General features: G+C 39.9%; 1 protein-coding gene across 1 annotated transcript in view; it reads left to right on the forward strand.

The window, feature by feature from the left end:
• The window catches only part of OPN3 (opsin 3), a 47,116-nt gene that overhangs the window by 19,429 nt on the left and 11,442 nt on the right, over window positions 1–16,245 (forward strand). The gene's annotated exons all lie outside the window — the stretch shown is intronic.

Consider the following 16,245-nt stretch of genomic DNA (forward strand, 5'->3'; position numbering starts at 1 on the left):
TATGACTGTATTCTTTCTTCAAAGAGCCAGTCTTCTGAATGTCTACTACTTGCACCCCATATCCTCAGTGAATTTTATTTTGTAATTTTCTTAAAAACTTTTAAATACAGAAAAATACAAAGAATAATACAGTAAGAGTCCATGTATCTTCTATCCATTGAGCAAAGACTAGTATTTCTGTATTTGTTTTAATCTAAAGAATTAAAATATTGCAGATAAAATTCACACCTATGTATTTCCCCCATTCCATTTTACCTCCTTCCTCCCAGAGGTCACCAACGTGAATTTAAGGTGAATCCAAGCAATGCTTCCATCCTTTTGTTCGTGGTTTATTTACACACTTCTCCTGTTTGATGGAGGTCCATTTCCTGTTTTTTACTATAATACAGTGCTTCGGAGTATATATTTATACACATTTATTCCTGCCCAATGCACAGAGTTTCTTTAGGGCCATGCTTTCTAATAGGATAATTACTAGCCACATGTGTCTCTTGAGCTCTTGAAATGTAGCTGGTTTATACTGAGATGTAAGTGTAACATACTCATTAGATTTCCAAAACTTTGTATGAGAAAAATATAAAATATCTCAATAATTTTATATTGATTACAAATTGAAATATGTTGCATATGTTAGTGTCTTAATTCAAGCTGCTATAACAAAATACTGTAAAGTAGATGGCTTATAAACACAGAAATTCATATTTCACAGTTCTGGAGGTTGGAAGTCTGAGATCAGGGTACCAGCATGGTTGGGTTCTGGTGAGGGCTCTCTTCCAGGTTAGTGTGCTTGCTTGTGTTATCCTCACATGGCAGAAAGAGAACTAGAGTTAGCTCTCTGGCCTCTTATAACAGCACTAATCTCATTCACGAGGGCTCTGCCTTCATGTCCTAATCACCTTCCAAAGATGTCACCTCGTACCATCACTTGTGGGGTTAGGATTTCAGCACATGCATTTGGGGGGACACAAACATCCAGTCCATACCAGTTGGGTACAATAAAATATGTTATTAAAGTTAATTGTATCTGTTTCTTTTTGCCTTTTAAAAAGTTAAATAATGTTTGTGGCTGACATATTTCTACTGAACAATGCTGCTCTAGGGTTTATAATTAAACCTGAAACTGCTAGGCATGTACAGGCTGGGCAAATTTTCAGATTGATTATTTTCAACTTCCCTCAGTCCCACCCCTTTATTTAACATCTCCACCCCCGCCCCGCCCCGTAGTTACCCAGTACTTGGTGAACGTTGCTGTGTCTGGGCTCCTCTGGCACTTAACATCTGTATGTCTCGTTTGGCATTTCAAATACGCAATTTTGTATTTTAGTTTGTTCTTTCATATTGCGTTTTCCCCTTTACATCAAGGACTATATTTTATGACTTTGCTTCTCCAGAGCTAAGCTCAGGGCCCTATACATTAGAGCCACTCAAATATTTAAAAAAGATTTAGACACACCGGCCTGGTGACTGTCTGCTGTTAGACTGTGATTTGTCCTGAAACAATTTTATCTGATTTACTTAGAATATGCCACAAGTTTCTTGTACATCCAGGCTTCTGCTCTCCATAGTGTGAGAGAAGTCCCTAGGAAGTAACATCAGTCTGTTTCATGATGAAGCTGCCATGTCTCCCCAACAAGCTTCTCACTTCCTGATGGGTTCTGGAGTCTAGGGAACTGGCGAGGCCAGGGTGAAGCTCAAGGGCGTTTGGTTAGATTTTTAAGAGCTTTTCATATGACATCACTTTCAGGCATTTTATGATATGCTGTGCCAGGTTCTATAAAATATGGCATTATTATAGTTTATTGGACTATAAGAAGCAGCAGAATTGCAAAAGACAAGGAGATAGGTAAAGAGGAATAAAAGCTAGAAATGCGTAAAGTACAAAAATCAGAGCTGCCTATATAAACCAGAAAAGATGCCCTTTCCTCAGGGCTGGCTCAGCCTGGTACCTGGACATCCGTACTGACCCTCTCAACTAGGGAGCCTTGTGCATAGCGTTGCTTTTGGTGTCCTGTGCAGTACTGTTTTGTGAAATGTTAATGCAAATGAATGGTTCAGTTCTGTTGGGGCAATTTCCAAATTCCTAATATGCAGCCACTGAGCAGCAGATAGGGACAAAGGCAAGCAAGTTTTAGAGCCCGGTATGAAACAATCAGAAGGTTTTCCTGAAAGTTCTCAAGTTCCAAAGGATGAAGGAGTGTTGATATAGAAAGATCTCTGAAGAATGAAGGATTTCACACATAAAAGGCACCATAGCACTGAATTGTAAGTATGCACTGTTTCCTTGCCTGGAGTGATCCTCATTTATATCTGAAATATATATATATATAAACTAGTCTGTCCACTGGAGGCTTGAGGTATATCTCTTTATTCTCTGTTTCTTAAAGATGTAGAAGAATTCTTAGATAAGATGAAATAAGCTAGAATAAATAAATACAAAAGTGGGTATGCAAAAAAATATGATACAGTGAGCAAAGAAGAAAGCCTTAAACTGCTGAAACCCTAGCATACACGTGAAAATCTTCTCATTGAAGAGAACTATTCCATAGAACATTAAAGTCCTTAAATACATTCTGAATTCTGTGCTGCTGCCTGGACAAAGAGACAGAATGATGGTGGTGTTGCTTTGCTGAAAACGATGGAGGTCAGCATGGACCAGAAATGGGCTGGCTACAGAATCTGTCAGAGACGGGAGAGAGGGGCACCCCTCTGCCGTGCACCTCTTGGTGTGGGATTGAGACTGAAGGATTCAGAGGCATCTGGAGTGGTTTCTTGTGCTCCTGCACCAGTAATGGGTATTGAGGAGAAGCTGGGGAATCAGCAAATAGTCATAGAAATTATATTAAAGGAAAATCTGATTTTAATCTTGACCCATTGTTCTGAAAGTCAGAATCATCAATGGTAACTTTTAAACATACAGATATTCAGGTTCTGACCCAGGCCTACTGGATCAAGTATTTTCAAGGGCAGAGCCTTGGAATCAGCATTTTAAACAGTCTCCTCAGTAGTTTTGTATGTACCTATTTCAAAAGCTGGCATTCGGAAACAGCATTCTTTTGAAGGGAAAGAGACATGCTGCTCTGATCCAGAAGGTGTTAAATTGAACATCAAAGAGGAGAGTTCATGTTAACCCCAATTTGACTGTGGAAGAGAAGCTTGAAATGGTAGAATGTGAATAGGTCTGGGAACTAGCCTTGTTCTAACACCTACTTTGTGGTCTTGGGGAAAATATCTCTTATTTGTGAAGTTTTCTTCTCCCACCTTCATATTTTTTTTTTTTTTTTTTAATATTTTTTAGTTCTTCGTTACTTGACATTCTCAGATCAGGATGACTAAGACTTTCAAGGAAATGAGATTTTTCTTGCCTGTCCAAATTGTTCCACACTGGTCACCAATATGGGTTTTGCTTTATACTCCCAACGCCTCCACCTCACATGTTTGTTTTAAACTTAAAGCATTTTGCCCGAATGTAGAACTGCACAGGCTATATAGCAATTATGTTTTTCCTTAGCACATTATATATGACAAGCTTCCTCTCTCATTCTCCTCATATGGTCGTGAGATATCATATCACATTTTCTGGTTGATTAATTACTTACACACAATTATAGTAGAGCCCATGGTATTCATTCTTGAGAAAAGAGTCACACTCACCCTCTGACTGCGTTTCCGTACTCTCCATCTGCATCAGCAGCAGGGTAATAGAAAATGACTTAAATGGAATCAGTGTTGTTATCACCTGCTCTAAAACCTAAACCCTGAGCTCCCTTGAGAGCTTTGTAAATTATAAATGATGCAATGAAGATTTAATTCAGTGCCTGTGAGATTCCCTCATATTTTTAATTTGCTCCTTTGGGATATCGGATTTTTTTCATTTGCTTCCAGGTTCATAATCTAGGAACGAACACTTAGAAACTAGACTCATCATTGCAGGCCACAGAGCTGTTCCACAATTTATTCATGTATTGAATGTTTTCACAGAATTAAAAAGACCTCAAGCTTCACCATTGCTGAGAAACAACTTGCTTTGTGTAATCTTTTTGGGGAAAATCCAAATAGAGCTCCACGCTCACAGTCAGAAGATCTGGGTTCTCATTCAAACAGAACCTTCCTAGTCTTGTGACCTTAGGCTAGTCACGGATATCAGCCCCTTTTTTCACCCTCTCATCAAATGGGGACAATGAGATTTTCCTGCCTGACATGTCTGGAAAGATCTAATTAGAAAAATACATTAAAAAGTACTTTGAAAACTATAAAATATCGTATGGAACAAAGTTATTATAATGTATTATTTTGATTAGAGAATAAGAGATGATAAATCTGACAGGATTGTCATTTGACTTTACAACACTCGTAAAAATGAATGTTTTATAGATTTTTTAATAGTCAAAAATTATCATGTAAGGACTGTCAAATCATATTTTGAGTTGAAAAAGAGATCCTTTAGGTAAAATAGCAGGGAGTTGGCCTCGTTTTATGTTCTTCCAACCTGTGTATTGCTAGTTTCCTGAGGAAAAAAATTTTTTTCATTGAAATGTCACTGTGGCTATTTCTAAGCAACGTTTCACCTGAGTTTGGTTAATTACAGGGATGACCATGTTTACTCCAGGATTTTTCCTTGTTATTTGGGAAGAAACATGGTCGGTCATGTGTATATAACTTTTATCAGCAACAAATACATAATAATGCCTTGTACTATTCTAGGTGCCAAAATGATGTCAAAATACAAAGACATATTTAAGTATATCATGCTTAAGTTTACAATTTAATTGGAGAGGTAAGACATAGTACACAGAATTGTACCGAAACACAGTTAAGTAGGAAATAGCAGCCATGAAGATAGTCTGTTTGTGTCGTGGATGGACAGAGCGAGGTACGCACTAAGGAAGTTATAAATGGTGAAAGAGAAGGTTGACTAGGTAGTGCAAGAAATAACACAGTTTCTTAATAGCCAGCATGCTACGCGAAGGGAGATTTGCAGGTCATTATTCTAGAAAGGGCTTTGTGAAAGTAATAAGATGATTATCTTAGCACACATTCCCCACATATAAAGCCTAAGGCAAAGCATATATGCTAATGATTTACTGGGGAACATAATCCCAGGGAATCAAGAGTAAGGGAATAGAGGAAGAGGCAGGGAAGGGAGGAGGCCAAATCTGAGAGAGAGGGTGCACCACTGAGCTGACCACAGAGGGTCACTGGGTCTTGCAGGACGTCTTCAGAGAAACTACCTGATACTAATGCAGCTTGAAACAACCCACAGGATGAGAGGAGAGGGCAAGCAATCTAATCTCTGGCTTCTTCCTGTCTCCTGATCATTGGTCCAACTCTGCTCCATGAGGTGTTAATGTCCCTTTGCCTCTAGGTTGCATCAGCCAGCTTCAGGCAGCCAGCCAGTAGGGAAGCCAGAGGCTCTGTGGGTCCAGTGCAGCGAGGCACTCTCTGCATGTAGGTGTGCATTGGTGGTGACAGTGGCAGCAGCTGAAGCCTTGTAACCACAGTCATAGAGCCACCGTTGCTGGGAAGCAAGGCAAATAGGGCACAGTTGGGAGTGGGAGCTTGTGAGTGGGGTCACGGAGATCTGGGATGGCACATAGAGTCCAGTCAATGATTAATCTGGTATGTGCTTCCCAGGAAGATGACAAAGGCTGCATAGACAAAAGAAATTTAGTCATAGATGGGTGACAGCAATCATTTATGGAATATGAACCTGCACTAGAATAGTGGGAATGGTATGAGGCACAGAAATGAATTTAGAAATGTTTCCCAAGAAAGGTTTTCTGTTGGTTTTAAAAGCACATATGAGATAGGGGAGAGAGGAATGGGAAGACTAAGCAAAGCAATGTGTTCCTAAAGCGGATCAGAGTCTGATGCAGTTTTCTTGAGCATACTGTGGTGGGTTATCATAAAACCTAGATTGCTGTGTTCATGAAATAATTTTAAGTGTTGGAAACAAAGTGTATGCCTCCCATTTTATCTGTGGTACCACAACTTCACACTTTTATTCTATGAGTGCAGTTGATTTAGGATTAGAATTTAGAATTCTCAGTTCCTGTTAAGTGCTTTCATCCAGCTGTTTTGTGTGTGTGTGTGTGTGTGTGTGTGTGTGTGTGTGTGTGTGTGTGTTTTAGACTTTGGCCTCATTGTGCTTATGTTTGTGATTCTTCTGAACCTTAATTAATTCCACAGAGAAGTTACTTTATATTCAAAGTGTTTTTTCCCACTCAGCCCATAGACTCTGGTCATAATGGATATTTATTGGGTCTCTTAGTATAATAATGAGCCTTTTTTTCATTGTTAACCATCTTGTTCAATATCCTTTCCTGCCGAACAGAGGCATAAGTGTGGAAAAAGTTCTAATGAGGTCCTATTCCAAGATAGGGCACTCCTTTTCCTTGGTTACGGTATGTGAAGTTTAGGCAATTACTGGGGGGAAACAAAACTTTGTCAAATCAGAGGCAAGTCAAAGAGTCTAAGGCTAGGATATCTGTCCAAATGGGACTACAGGCAGAAAATAAGCCAAGTTTGAAGCCAGAATGGTCAGAGAACACGGGGAACTGATATTAAAAGAACCAAAGATAACAGAGGGAAGATAAGCCCAGAATGATTTCCAAGCTACTGCACAGGTGCCCAGTGTAGCCTAGGAGGGGATGCTCACGGCGAAAAAAGTCCGTATGCTTTAACAACTACATCAACTATTTGCCCCTGTGTCCCCTATTAGAAGAAAAAAGTCACTAAGTTTAATAGAAAAAAGGATTCCACGCATGTGAAATACCATTGAAGGATAGCATGACTGACCACAACGGAAACAACAGTGCGGCATTCTAAACTGAGCAGCTAGCCACAGACCACAGCGTGCGGCCTGCCTCATTCAGTCGTTCTCTTCTGGTCGTTCATTGGCCCTCTCTTAAGGGGGCTCTCCTTTTTAAACACACTGCAAGCATTTGGGTAGTTATGACACACAATGGTCAGAAATAAATTTCTGTAGAAGTTGATTACCTGAAATCATAATTTTTTTTTTTTTTTTTAATTTTAAGATGGAGTTTCACTCTGTCACCCAGGCTGGAGTGCATTGGCATGATCTCGGCTGACTGCAACCTCCACCTCATGGGTTCCAGCGATTCTTCTGCTTCAGCCTCCCAAGTAGCTGGGACTACAGGTGCACACCACCAAGCCTGGCTAGTTTTTGCATTTTTAGTAGAAACAGGGTTTCACCATGTTGGCCAGGCTGGTCTCAAACTCCTGACCTCAGGTAATCTGCCCTCCTTGGCCTCCCAAAGTGTTGGGATTACAGGCATGAGCCACCACACTGGGCCTGAAATCCTAGTTTTTTAACCCATGGAAAGGGTTTTAACTTTGATGTTATCCTGGGTTTCCTTTGGAACTGAGTCATTGTGCACTAAACATGAAGACTACTGAACATGAAAAATTTAATAGACATCTAGTAAATGCCTAAAAACATATATAATAAACACCAACCATCATTTTGGTTGTTGTAGCAAACTGCTTTTATTGGTCAAATGGAAAGCACTCATTCTGACAGCTGAGAGATACTATTCAAATGAAAGTAGTCTTTCATTTTCTCTAAAATTCTTCAATGTAAGAATATTGAGTTTAAAAAATGACTTCTTTTGATATCAAAGGTGGACATGGTTACAGAACATATGTAGCAGATAATGGATTAAATACGCTTCCTGTAGAGACTCTACATCACTAATATAAAATTTTTGATAATTCTCAAAGGAGAATTAGAAAACAAGTATAGCACAACATGGACTTTGGAAGCAGACTGTGTGATTCGAGTCTTGGCTCTTTTATTTTTTAGCTCGTGACCTTGGCAAATGACTAAACCATTTTTGCCTCAGTTTCATCTGTAAAATGGGAATCGTAATTATAATTTCTACGTGTCTCACAGAGTTGTTATGAAGATTAAATGAGATAACACAGGCAAACTGCTTAGAACAGTCCCTGACTCATAGTAAGTACTCTCTGTAAGTGTTAGTGGACTGAAATTACTATTGTCAATTAAATAAAAAGGAGGAGGGAAACTTTCTCAACAAATAAGCACTATAAACAAGATTTCAAGGAAGAATTGGTTACTTGCTTAAAAGAACAAGCTTTTTCAGGCATATTAAATTTACTGGTTTTCTTTAATATTGTTCAAATATGAGTAGATATTATAGGATCAACAGGATGGTATGCCAGCTGCATGGTAACAGCCATGATTGAGTGGGTGCTGAACGAGGAGATGGGAGGAGACCCTGAAATTCATCTCCCTGAGGAGTTCTGGGCTGGGATTTTTAAGGGGACCATGAGGAGAAAGGGGATGGGAAATTGGGGTCATTGATTGGTTGGAGTACATGGGGATGAAATCATCAGGATGTGGAAACTGCATTCTTTGGTGAGTCAGCTTCTCGTGGGATCCTTCAGGCAAGTTGATGTCAGTAGTTTCACTGGTATGTAGGACCTGAAAGAATATCTCAAATGGAAAACTTAACATTATATAATGTTCAAGCTGTTATCTATAGAGCAGTTAAGAGGAATTATAATTTTGTCACAGGGTCTACGTGATTCTGGGACAAGAGGCAAACAACTATAAGGAAGCAGGTCAGAGAGCAAGCTGACCTCATAATCCAGGGTGAATGTACCGCAGGCTTGGTTTATTTTACATTCCCCTTGTCCCTTTTTCCTTGATTAATTTTATAAAGCTTCTAAGGATGGTTTCATAAAGACCACTACTTAGTAAAGTAGCGTCTTTATTAAGCAATCTTCATAGAGTTTTGTTTCCATTACTATCTGTGAACAAAAATAGTTTAACTGCATCCTTTAAAATCGCTATAAATCGATATATTTTTGAATGAGCAAAATTTTCATTAATTTGAGAAAAATGCATGCACTTAGTTTGGAAGATTTTACTGTGTGCTCATCCACCCTGCCAGCTCTCAAGACCACAAGACAGGTATTTACAGTTGCCCCATTTTATAGGTAGAGAATCTGAAATACAGTCCATTCAGATACTCTTCAAAATGATCCAGAGAATCTATGATGACGTAAGTTATCCCCTAATCATCTTCACTTCCAAATTTACTTCTCCTTCATTTCTTTTCTAAGTCAATGCAACATCATCTATTAATTATAACAAACCAGTAACCCAAGACTTCCTTTGATTCTTCTTCATTCATTCCCACAGCCAACAAAGATTAACTTCCTTAAATATGGTGGACCTTCCTCGTCTCTCCTTCCCTAGTGCCACTGCATCAGTTTCATTCCTTATCACAGTAACCACATTTCTCCACTAGGTTTCCCTAGAACCAGGCGTGGTGCACAATCCGTTTTCCTCATTGCAGTCCAAGGGAACTTCCCATAAGGAAAATCTCCAAAAGCCAAATCAAAAGACAATAAAATTCTCTAGAATCATACAGTGATGGAAGTGAATAAAAACAACTTAATGGCTCCCCAGAGCCCTCGGGACACATTCCAAGCTCCACGCATGGCATTTAAGGGTTTTCCTAGGAGAGTCCTTAGTCTTTTCATTCTCTGTTTAGAATTCCATCCTAACATTTGTTAACATTTGGAATTATTTGCAGGCACCCAAATAGTGCAAGCTCTGTCAGGTCTCCATGTATTTACATAAGCTGTTTTCTCTTCCTGGAATAGGATAAGAGGATTGGCTGCCTCTTCCCCATCATTTTTTTTTTTTAACCTCGTTAAAGTGTGCTTAATATCTAAGACTTACTCAGGTGGTACCTGCTTTCCACAGAAAATCTCCTGAGTTGGGTATTCCTCCTCCCACTATAGGCAGAGTTTCTCCTTCCACCTCCTTCTCTGGATTCTGTGCTCCTTGAAGGCATGAGTTTTGTTATATTAAACTTTTTATCTAACAGATAAGGATTAACAAGTCTAGGTCATGGCCTTTTTTGAAGCACGCTCTTCTGTTTAGTGTGAACTCGCTTACCCCAGTCTAGATACTTGAACTATAGATAAGCTAGTCAATGTGGCCATCTAGTGGCCAAAGTGAGAAAATAGCTGTATTATTGGGTAGTTGTACATTGATAGACACACCTTGTATTAATATTTCAGCTCCAGAGCCGTGTCCACTCCCATGCCTTCCACCCACTTTCTACTACTTAAAGCAATTTTGCTCCCAGATATTCAACTATTCAGTAATAATAATAATACCTTATGCATTACCACTTTACTAAACATATTTATATTCTCATTTAATACACCCCCCACACCCACACGATGAGACAGCATTTTGGTACTATTATCCCTATTTTACTGGTGAGAAAATTGAGATTCCAGAACATTAATTAATTTTCCCATGGTCACATAGTAATTATGTGAAAAAAGAAACTGATCTGAAGTCAGATGATTTATTCATTAGGTAATATGGAGAAAACTGGAATTGAATACAGGACTTTTGGCCTCAAACACATTTCTCTATCATTGAATTTATCATACTGTTTTATAGTAGTTTAGTTCTCTGTTTATAATTCATCTTTTTTTCTTATTGCCTAGCACAGTGCCTGACACACAGTATGTGTATGACATGTGTTTGTTGATAAATATTGCAAATGAGTGTATAATCATTAAGTTATATCGGAAAGAACTATTTGACTCAAAACTGAAGCACAGAGTAGACATGTAAATATATTATTTCACTTCTGTGCTTTTACACATACTGTGTCCTTGGCCTTGAAATATCCTCACTCTTGTCAACTTGATAAAATACTCCCACTCATCAATTCAAATGTTGCTTTCCCTTAAAACCTTCCCCAGTGGTTCCCCAGGCAGAGATAAGTACTTCCTACATTGCGTTCTCCAGCTCCCCGACACAGCTTTGTGTAACTCTTAACACATTCCCCTAATTATTTGTTTACACATCTGTCTTCTCCAGACTGAGATCTTTGGCAGCAATTCAGGCAGAAGGAACGGCAGTATCAAAGCTGCCAGCTGAGTGAACATGCCGGGCAGTTTGCAGCCTGGGCATGGTGTGTATCCCGATGCAGCAAGCTTAGGCAAAGCCTAATGATATGCCAATGAGATTTGATTTTACAGACTGCTGTCTTCAAAACCACTAGAGGTACATAAGCCCTTTCCAATGGTTCCAATATTGAAAAGTTTATATTACACAATTCTTTAAACTTAAGACAAAAAATGTAGATGTCACAGTTTAAATATGGTTGTATACATAGTTTTTCAAAATTCTATTAGGGAAAAGAGTAAGAAAAAGATGGAAGATCCCCGCTGTGGACCATGGATAGCCACGGAAGGCAGATTCAGCTTTGCGCCATCCCTCTAGTGACTGACCTTCCCACCTCTTGGTCCCGGCTCCACAGCCAGAGTCCAAGGCACTCTCGCAATAATTCAAGGAGGCTTCAGTTTTAGAAATGCCCATTTCAATCCTTTCTGTTCCTTAGCACCTATTCCATCTTTTATGACCCAAGTTAAGCTTTATCTCTGAATGAAGCCAGTAGGCCACTGGGATTTTACTTTTTCTGGTTTGTTTTTGCACTATAACTTTGACATATGATCACGTATCATCTTACATTGTTCTCAATGTTGTGTGTGATATAAAAATACAATATTGCAGTCTTCTTGAGAGTAGGAGCCACGCATATCTGGTTTCTCCAAAAGACCTACTCGGCACAGTGATGGGCTCATACCTGATCAATCTGCAGCTTTGCAGTGAAGGCACAGACATCACTTCACCACTGGTAGAATTTGTGGAGAGGTAGAAGTCACCCTCTAGTGGCAGCAGGTGGTATTAAGACTAAATCGCGGGATTTGAAGTAAATCTTGGGTTCTCAAAACTGTCTCCACCACTTGTTAGTGGACACATCAATTACTTAACCCTTGGAGCCACAGACCTTCTTTCCAAAAGAGTGCATATCATATGTGGAGTGATGATCATGGGAGCTGGTGCATAACCGGCACCTAGTTTGCAGCACTCATCATTCCCATTGCTTTTCAGTGTTCACGGAAATGGATGCACCATTTGAAGTTAGAATTTGGTTGTCTTCCTCATATCTGCTCATACACCATGTAGTTTTTATTTCCGTTAATAAGGCTTAACATCAGTTAAAGGTCTAAAGTAGTTGTAAAACAGTCCTTTCATTCTCATCCTCCTGGGAGAGTGTTGTGGGACTCAAATAGAATACAGCAATTAATTCCAACTCAAGACCAAAATTTGTTAGTAAATAAAGCATTGATGGGAGAAGGGCTGCATATTTTGCAAGGCAGATGTGGATTAGATCATCTCAGTTGGGTGGCCCTCGAAGACTAAGTCAGTCTGACTGACACTGCCACTCAGTGATACGCTCGTGCTATCAGGGAAGACTTAGGAAATACAAAGTTTGCTAGGTCTGTACTAACATGTCATGGTACATGACGACTGAAATCAGGCACCTGAAAGTCATTGTGCTTGCTAAGACACAGGCATGATCAAAAACTGTATTAGTCAATGTTAAAGTCTCTTTGAGCAACATAACCAGAAGGAAAATGTTACTAACCTCTTGCACCCTGACTTATCACAAGGCTGGGGTTTTTCGTACTTCAGCTCTGAGTGCAATGGGTCTTTTCCTGACACCCTGCCAATACCAGCTGCATCCCTTTCTGTGTCCTTCCCACCGTGCCTCACGTTATTCTCTATTCCTGCACTCTCTGTTCTTCATAGCACTGCCCTGATTTGCTTGTTTGATTTGTTTTTCTATTGTCTCTCTTACCCACTGGACCCTAAGGCCGTGAGGGTTGGTTTCACTCACCTCTTTATATGTAGTTTCTAGCACAGTGACTGAAACATCACAAGCAATAAGTAATGACTACATGAATGAATGAATGAATATATGAACATGATATACTCATACCAGTTTATTTTACCAGCTTATTGCTTTCACCATAAGAACTCATTTATTCCTCTCTAAGGTACTTTGAAATTTACTAATTTACAACAGTGTAATTATTTTTACTGAGTTTTCTTGCCTATAAAAGAGTAAATCATATTCAGTGTAAATTAACTAAAAGTTGAAGGCCAAATTATGTTTTAACACATAAAGGCAGTTATAAAAGTAAATACCATTATACTTAATAAGAAAGTTTGTAAACTACGTAAAACCGACAGTATTTCATTAGCATCAGCTTATGTCATTATCTTTAGGTTTTTAGATATTTTTCTAGGAATAATATCAGGTAAAGAAATGATAATATCACTTTTTAGATAAGAATTTAATAAGGTAAAAATAGACTTCTGAATACAAAAGTCATCCACCTTGATACTCTCATTGCCCTAATAACCACTACTGTGATTTGAATTTAAATCCATTATTTGCTATTATATTGTTACTTTCTTTTCTTTTCTTTTCTCCTTCCTTCCTTCCTTCCTTCCTTCCTTCCTTCCTTCCTTCCTTCCTTCCTTCCTTCCTTCCTTCCTTCTTTCTTTGATGGAGTCTTGCTCCATCACCCAGGCTGGAGTACAGTGGCACAATATCGGCTCACTGCGACCTCCGTCTCCGAGGTTCAAGCAATTCTCCTGTCTCAGCCTCCGAGTAGCTGGGATTACAGATGCATGCCACCGTGCCTGTCTAAGTTTTGTATTTTTAGTAGAGATGGGTTTTCACCATGTTGGCCAGGCTGGTCTTGAACTCCTGACCTCAGGTGGTCTACCCGCCTCAGCCTCCCAAAGTGTTGGGATTACAGGTGTTAGCCACTACACTCAGCCTTATACCATTACTCTCTGAAGTATTTTCTTCCACTCTATTCCAAAACCCAATCTTCTTCCAATCGCTTGAGTATTTAGTAAATATTCACTTATTTATTCAGTGAACATTTATTGGATGCCATGTATGTGAGACACTGGGAATAATACTGCTCCACACCCTCCAAATCCCGCAGAAGAACAAACCTGTCATAGGATAAATGAATATTAACTATGTTATGCCAGTTGCTTTCTGAGTCCAGGGCCTCTGTATTTCATACTTACATAATTGCAGAATCACTAGATGTTAAAATATAAAGGGATTTTAAATTTCATGAAAACAAAAAGGTCTAAGAGATTGTTTGATTTTCTGAAAGTCACGGGGCTACTTCACGGGGAGCTGGGATCTGCCTCCGGGCCTCTTAACGTGTTTGCCGCCCACACACACCCTTTTCTCCCTTACTTCCCAGGAGACCAGTCCTATGTTCATTCTTCATTTGAACTGCTTGTCTTTCAGTCTCTCTGCGTCCACTCATTCAACAAATATTTATGCTCCAGGAAGCTCACAATTTTATTGTCTTCTCCACATCTGTGCATACACCTTGTGGTTTTTACTTCAGTTCATGTAATCGCTCACTGTTCCTTAGGCAGGTTAGAAACCTCCAAGTTATTTTATTTGTTTGTTTGTTTATTTTGAATCAGAGTCTCACTTTTTTAATTTGTTTGTTTGTTTGTTTATTTATTTATTTATTTTGAATCAGAGTCTCACTCTTGTTGCCCAGGCTGGAGTGCCATGGCATGAACTCGGCTCACTGCAACCTCCGCCTCCCTGGTTCATACAATTTTCCTGCCTCAGCCTCCCAAGTAGCCAGGATTACAGGCTTCTGCCACCATGCCCGGCTAATATTTTGTATTTTTAGTAGAGACAGGGTTTCGCCATGTTGGCCAGGCTGGTCTTAAACTTCTGACCTCAGGTGATCCACCTGCATCAGCCACCCGAAGTGCTGAGATTACAGGTATGAGCCACCATGCCCAGCCAAAAACCTCAAAGTTATTTTTAACTCCTCTCTCCCCTCCTGCCTCACATTCCATAAACAGACAGATTCTGTTGATACAAGTTGCTAAATGTTTCTGGAATCCAGACTTTGTTGTTCATGCCTTTTAATGTCATCCTAGTTGAGGTCCCATCATGTCTTGCCTGCAGTTGCAATAGCCTTCAAGCTGGTTTCCATGGCCTCCAATCATGTTTTAAATTCTCTACTACTGCTAGAATGAGCATCCATTTCAGAAGAAAAAGGAGGAGGAGGACAAGGGGAATTTAATTGTGTAAAAGGACAAGAGAGTAACAGATTTATAATTTATTATTTGATAGAGGAAAAGGTTAAAAAACAAAAAATTAAAATAACACAAATATTAGCTAAAAATTAGAAGCCTTTGTCAATGTGGCTCTCTCGAAATTCCTCTTTCCATGTCCTGTGAGCCCTGGCGTCTTTGAGTCATCGTTTGTAGACCCGTTCGTGTCCTTTTACGTCTCCATGCCCCAGTACATATTTCTTCACTTTTCCTGGAATGTGCTTCTGCCTTGTGCGCAAATGCTTCCCTTTCTGTGTCTCCAATCCATTGTGTGGCGACTGTAGCATCCACGCATTGCATGGTCATTGTCAGTGTTTACACACATACGTTCCCTTCAGACGTCTGCAGTTCTGTCTCTTAGTCACCATTGGACATCACTGCGCAGTAGCTGGCACATAGTAGGTGCTTGTTAAGTGAGTACCTTACTGTCTGAAGATGACAGAGAAATATACAAACAGTATCATTAAAGAGGACTTGTTGCAAAATAGCGTTATACGTGAAGACCATGGAAGCCCAGAAGCACCCCCAACCCTTGTCAGCAATCCTTGCGTGTGAACAGTTTGTATGCTGACATCTGCTGGTAGTAGGCAGGTTGCGGCCATCCTCCCCGTCATTTTACTGCGACGTCATTCAGTTTGCACTTTTGCAATCCCCTTTAACTTCAAAGGCTGAGTCAGAGACAGCCAAGAGAAGGTAAAGTAAAAGAGACACTTGCTCTAGTGACTCTCCCTTACTCGTTCTGGAATTTCTCTTCAGGAGAAAGTGTAATGCAATAGGAGCATCTTTGGGGTGGGGCTGATTTAGGGCTTTTAATTTTTGTCTAATCTTTGTTTTAATCTGCATGGCATTTTCCATTTTATGTTTTCTTTCTTTTTTTTTTTTTGAGACGAGGTCTGGTGCTATCGCCCAGGCTGGTGTGCAGTGGCACGATCTCAGCTCACTGCAACCTCGACCTCTCTGGGCTCCAGCAACCCTCCAGCCTCAGCCTCCTGAGCAGCTGGGACCACGGGCATGTGGCACCACATCTAATTTTTGTATTTTTTGTAAAGGCAGGGTGTGCCATGCTGTCCAGGCTGGTCTCGAACTCCTAGGCTCAAGAAATCCTCCCCCCTCAGCCTCCCAAAGTGTTAGGATTACAGGCGTGAGCCACTGACTGCCCTTCTGTGGTTCCTTTTATGGATAGCTGTTTTCAATAGAAT

The sequence above is a fragment of the Piliocolobus tephrosceles genome, chromosome 1, assembly GCF_002776525.5.
Source record: "Piliocolobus tephrosceles isolate RC106 chromosome 1, ASM277652v3, whole genome shotgun sequence".
In the NCBI taxonomy this organism is placed as follows: Eukaryota; Metazoa; Chordata; class Mammalia; order Primates; family Cercopithecidae; genus Piliocolobus; species Piliocolobus tephrosceles.